Source organism: Salvelinus namaycush, chromosome 33 (assembly GCF_016432855.1).
Source record: "Salvelinus namaycush isolate Seneca chromosome 33, SaNama_1.0, whole genome shotgun sequence".
Lineage (NCBI taxonomy): Eukaryota > Metazoa > Chordata > Actinopteri > Salmoniformes > Salmonidae > Salvelinus > Salvelinus namaycush.
Genome location: NC_052339.1, coordinates 15,759,505 through 15,765,504, shown reverse-complemented (window position 1 = coordinate 15,765,504; position 6,000 = coordinate 15,759,505). Strand labels below are relative to the sequence as shown.

The following is a 6,000-nucleotide window of genomic DNA, read 5'->3' as shown; positions in this document are numbered from 1 at the left end:
GCTGTCATTGCTGTAACCGAGTTGAGCTGGTTACACTGACCCCTCTCTCACTTTTATTACAGTTTGTATGTTCTGTTACACTAACATGAGTCTGGTATCTATGTCATTGTAGGAGTGTTACTGATGGAACACCATGTTGTATTGGTCCCCTACTACACTAATGGTAGTCTGGTCAGTCGCCACACTCAGACAGGACTCCTAACAACACAGCAGAGCAGAGTCTTTTGAAGCTCATTTTGGAGTGGAGTAATTTACTAATTGTGTGTCAGCACTGATGTCTGTGGATGTCCATCAGGGGCAGGAACAGCTGATCACACTAACATAGGGGCAGAGGGGCAGAGGGGTGAGGGACAGACTCACACTGACTGAGTGAAGAGGTTTAACATGTACCATTTATCATTGTGTTGCAGTAGTGTTGTTGAGATTGTATACAGTGTCTGTCTGTGTGTGTGTGTGTGTGTGTGTGTGTGTGTGTGTGTGTGTGTGTGTGTGTGTGTGTGTGTGTGTGTGTGTGTGTGTGTGTGTGTGTGTGTGTGTGTGTGTGTGTGTGTACGCGCGCGCACGCTCGCGTGTACATGTGTGTGTGGAATTGAGCCATTGTTTTGGCATTGGTATGCTGGCAGGCACATGGTTGAGCAGCTCCACTGTGACAGGCTCATATGCAGCTGAGGGGGCTGAGAGAGAGAGAGAGAGAGAGACAGAGAGCGAGAGCGAGCGAGCGCGAGCAGCGGCATTGCACTAGTCAGAGCTAACCCTATCTCAACCCCCAGCCTACCTGCTATCTTCTCACAGACAGTGATGCAGGATTCCACCACACTGTGCTGAGAGTGAGCTCCTTCTGCTTCTGACACACCACACAACACATCACACAACTCTTTTCTCAGCCAAACACAACCGGTGAGTCTCTACCTTTTCTGTGTTAGTTTTTCTGTGCTTATTGGGCTGTTCATTTCTGGCTTTTTGCTTGTTTCTAGTAGAAGTAGTAGCAGCATGTTTTCTGTGAGTGGACTTTTGGGATGGCTCATACTGTTAGCATCATAGGATTGCAACTGGTAGTATCCTGATTCTGTTCTTCAGTTTGGTTGAAATATAAAGACAACACAACCTAACTGTTTCTCTGGTTCGTGAGGTGGCTAGCTAACTGCACTGTTGTTGTTCCTGGTATAAAAAGATCATGCCAAGGGGTCTCTTGATTGAGTAATCTTTTAATCTGTGTAATCCTGGACATTTGTGCTCCGCTGTCCGATTCTCCCCATGGGGGGTCTCTCAATCGTCTGTCAGTCTGGGCATTAAGCAAAACACTTTCCTTTCTAGACACAATCTGAAAGCCCGAAGAGTCACCCTCGAACTAACTAACTGGACCAGATGTAACTAACATAGTTCCTCTCCACTTAGTAGTTTAGTAGTTTCTCTATCCATTTACTACTGGATGGGAGTGTCTTTATGTTTTAGTTAATGCTTTGTGGATATTGTCCATGACATGTACCCAGACACAAATACACTAAGAAAACATTAACACCCACACACACGCAAATGTGGCAAACAAACACACAAATCACCTCCTTACTCTGTACACCCACATACTGAATCTCATCACCGTAGAGAGATTCTGTAGTTGAGTGAAGAAAATGACTTCATGGAAACACTATTACACGGATTTTGGTACTGTTCTCATAGCCCAAAGAGCTATGAGGCCGTCATTGTAAATAAGAATTTGTTCTTAACTGACTTACCTAGTTAAATAAAGGTTAAAAAATGGAGGAAGGAAAGAGTGGTGGTGTTCATCCAGGTTGAGATGATAAAGGGGGTACTGTAGTGTAAGGGACAGTCTACAGCCAGTGGTAAATGTAAATGTATCTAACCACAAACAGTGTTCTTCATACTAGTTACACGACATGTTGAAGCTGCAATATGCAACTTTTTGGGCAAACCCGACCAAATTCACATAGAAATGTGAGTTATAGATATGTCATTCTCATTGAACGCAAGTCTAAGAAGCGGTAGATCTGTTCTATGTGTGCTATTTTTATGCTCCCCATTCTTAAGTTCAGTTTTTGCGTCTTTTACTTTCGGTTTGGTACACCAGCTTCAAACAGCTGAAAATACAATATATTTGGTTATGGAAAATATATTTCACAGCAGTTTAGATGGTACAGTGATTCTCTACACAATGACTGCTGATTTGGTCACATCAACTGAAACTATTCTAATTTTAGCAAGCAGAAAATGGCAGAGCGATTTCTGCATATTGCACCTTTAAGTACAGTACATTCTTAGAAAAAATGGTTACAAAAGGGTTCTTCAGCTGTCCCTATAGGATAATCTTTTCTGGTTCCAGGTAGAACCCTTTTGGGTTACCTGGAACCAAAAACGGTTCCTCAAAGGGTTATCCTATGGTGACATCCGAAGAATCCTTTAAGATTCCAGATAACACCTTTTTTCTAAGAGTGTACAGTACGCTACTGTATATGGGTCAGTGTATCACCAGTGGATCATGTAAATATATCTACTGTATGTCCAGTTTCCATGCTAGAGGCAGATGCTAGAGGAGCTAGATTGGGAACCCTAACCCTTAATCCAGTGATCAGATTAGGGATGAGAGATTACAAGGTGTGTCTCTCTGGACTGTGACGGTGGCCAGTCTGAGATAGCTGGGGATCAGGTTATTGTGGCTAGAACACATAATTTAATAGAACACGCCTATCTTTCTCCTAACATTTATTCCAATTGAATGTATTATTGACCAACATGGCTGACATGTTCTGCACATTCTAGAGCTTTGCAGGTCTATGACATCAACCTCTCTAGTGGATTATAGGACCTCTATGAGTCAACTGGCCTCTCACCATGCAGACCCATCTCATTAGAGAATGTCAGTCTGTAACTATGGTTATACATCATTATAGAGGCATATAACTATGATTATAGATTATTATAGCGGCAGATAACTTGACATATTCGAATGAGCCCATGCTACACTGGACAAACAGTATGCTCACAAATGGGGTAAACTCTAATTTAAAGGAACTTATTGTTTAACATTTGACTAGCTGTGTGCTTTGGTTACAGGTGTTCAATGTGATCATATACTGCATAGCTATTGTACAGACAATTAACCATTATGATATGATTTATAACAATATTTGGAAACTGAGTGGTACCACATTGCCAATATTACTGTATATTAGCCAATTGTATTACATCAGATGTCTCCCTCCCTGTGGTTGCCGTATCTGATTGGCTGAGTGACCAAGGGGTTAGGGGTTAAAGATCAGTGTGTACATGAGTGACATGTCGCTGGTGCTTTGTCTAGATCCTCTGTGCTCTTAGCAGCTACGTCACCTGCTGGAAACCTTCACCTCAAACAAGCCGCAACATACATATGCTGACATACACACACTCACACACACTGTGACTTGCTGGTAACAGTACAGCTGTGAGAGAAGTCTCTATTTTGAGCCTGGCTGGATCAGGGTAGAGAGGAGCACGCTATAGTGCCAACAGGTGGTGCGACGCTAACCGCCTCGACCTTCTGTAGCCTCCCTCTCTGTCCACGCTAGCTGTCTTGTCTTAGCTCCTGCAGGCTGCGGCTTCAGGTTATGAGGACAATAATGAAGCATGTGTGTGTTTGTTTGTGTGTGTGTGTCTCCCCAATTGGTAACGTGTGTGTGTAGGTGGGTTGGATGAGTGTGTAGGTGGGAGATGGAGGGATGCAATATAGGCCAGTGTGTATTTGCCGAAGGATGTTCATCTCCAGGTTGTGTATGTGTATGCTGGAGACATGTCTCTGTTTCAGCATACTGTATGTACAGTACAGTGTATGTGAGGTTACAGCTGTGACTAACACTGCACTCCTCTTCAGTCCCATATCGCCACCCACTCCTGCCTTCTCTCCATTTCCCAGTGTGTCTAATTCGCTGGTTATATAAGATCCATAGACATTGTGTATGGCAGGTTTTACATAAAGATCCTATAATTCAATAGAATTATTCAACATAATTGTGATTCTAGTTAATTCTATAGGCTTGCATTTCAACTGCTCCCATTACAGGCCTGAGTAGCATCGTCACATACAGATATAGCATTCTATAGAGCGCATCTCTGACAGGTCACATGGTCAGGAAGAATTCAAAGACCTAATACCTATATGTGTCAACGCCTAATACCCACTTACACTGTGGGATATGTTTAGTCTGGACTGGTTTTCAGGGCATCGATCTGAAAGCTAGTTAGGCTGTTACCAATCTGGTAGCCTAATGGTAACCTAATTACCAATCTGATATCCTACCCAGGCTAGGGCTGCAGATTAGCTGAAAGAACTACACTGTCACTGGATACTGGGGCCCAGAGTTCATCCTGGTCCGGTCACGTGGTCAGGGAAAACAAGTCGTGATGGAACACTGGTCCAGATATGAGTTGTATGCTATAGAACAGGAAAATAGACCTGGGACACCAGGTGGGTGCAATTAATGATCCAGCAGAACAGCCATACTCCAGACCTCCAAGCACAGATTAAATACCTGCTATAGAGAAGAAACTGTTCCTGATATATGTTGAAGGTTATTAGGCTACAGAGGGGTCGGCGTCAGAACGTCTGTGTCTGATGTTGCTGCAATTAGTGTGGAGCATGGCAATAATTACGTTGAGAATACACACACTTTCACACACGTGCATGTGCTTGTACAAACACTCTCACACACAAACTCGCACAAACGCGTGTACATACATGTAGGCACACTGGGCAGTACGTGTTGCATTGTTCATGTGTGTATGGAATGCATATGAAGTCTTCAGCCTTGTGGTATCATGGTGTATTATATTTCATAGACATATTGACAAGGCCCAGTTAAAGGTGGACACGGTGACATTTGAGTAATCCAGGTGCTAACTGAAATGTGAACTTCGCTGCCACACAAATAAACTTTCTTGGTCATTTGACATGAGACTTCTCACTTTACCTCATATTTTGGGGATTTCAATTCATATCTGGAATATGTAGATAACATTCCCTATAATTGTGGATGCTGACATTCACAAAATGCTTCAAAATAGTGTCTAAAAGAATTGAACTCCTAGAGAAAATACATTTAAGCAATAGTGCATCGAAAAAAGGGTCAGCTTTAATAACAATCTGTAATGAACACAAGGGGAGACAGAGAGCTGGTTTCAAGCGCAGGGCGCAGCAGGTGTTTATTGCAAAGGACCACAGAAGGAGGCATGTAGCTGGGTCCAGGGGCAGGCAGAAGGTCATACACAGGGGGTCCAAAAGGGCAACAGTACCGGCACGGAAAAGGCTAGTAAAGTAGTCCACGAGATCAGGTAGATCATTCACAGGAAAACCCAGTGCTCTGAAAGACGTGTGTCACAAAACAAACAATACCTCAGTGATGGGATGCAAAGAAGTGAACTAAATAGTGTGGGATAATGACATACAGGTGTGTGAACAGGTGATTAGAATTCAGGTGATTGGGATCTGGAGAGTGAGCTGCGTTCAGGGGATCTAGGTGTTTGAGGGTGTGAGTTGGAAGCAGACGTTACAGTACCCCTCCTCCACGGGCGGCTCTTAATAGCCTAGGAAGCTGAGCAGGGGGCCTCCCCCAGGGGCATGGAGCTGGGTGGTCAGGACAGTTACTTTGGAAAGCCAGGATCATGGCTGGGTCAAGGATGTCCTGGACGGGGACCCAGGACCGTTCTTCGGGTCCGTACCTCTCCCAATCCACCAGGTAGTGGATGTCACCCAGGCGCTTGGAGTCAAGGAGGGCTCGGACGAAATAAGCCGATGCACCGCCAACGTCAAACGGAGGGGGTGCGCCACAGGAGGATGGAGAGGGCTGTACCTCACAAGCTTGAGAAGGGACACATGGAAGGATGAGGAGATCCGGTAATGGCGGGGCAACTGGAGACGGTAGGTGACAGGATTGATGCGGTGTGTTATTTTGAACCAATGAACCGGGGACTGAACTTTTTGCAGGGGTCACGAAGCCGGATGTCCCGGGTAGA

The 6,000-nt window shown here is 44.5% G+C and overlaps 1 protein-coding gene across 3 annotated transcripts in view; it reads left to right on the top strand.

The window, feature by feature from the left end:
* The first annotated feature begins 682 nt into the window (after positions 1-682).
* The window catches only part of palmdb (palmdelphin b), a 39,332-nt gene continuing 34,014 nt past the window's right edge, over positions 683-6,000 (top strand). Inside the window, exon 1 of one of the 3 annotated variants that reach the window (XM_038973301.1) lies at positions 683-897. The gene's annotated coding sequence lies outside the window, so the exon portion shown is untranslated. The remainder of the gene's footprint in view (positions 898-6,000) is intronic. The other 2 variants (XM_038973303.1, XM_038973302.1) reach the window with 2 other exon arrangements.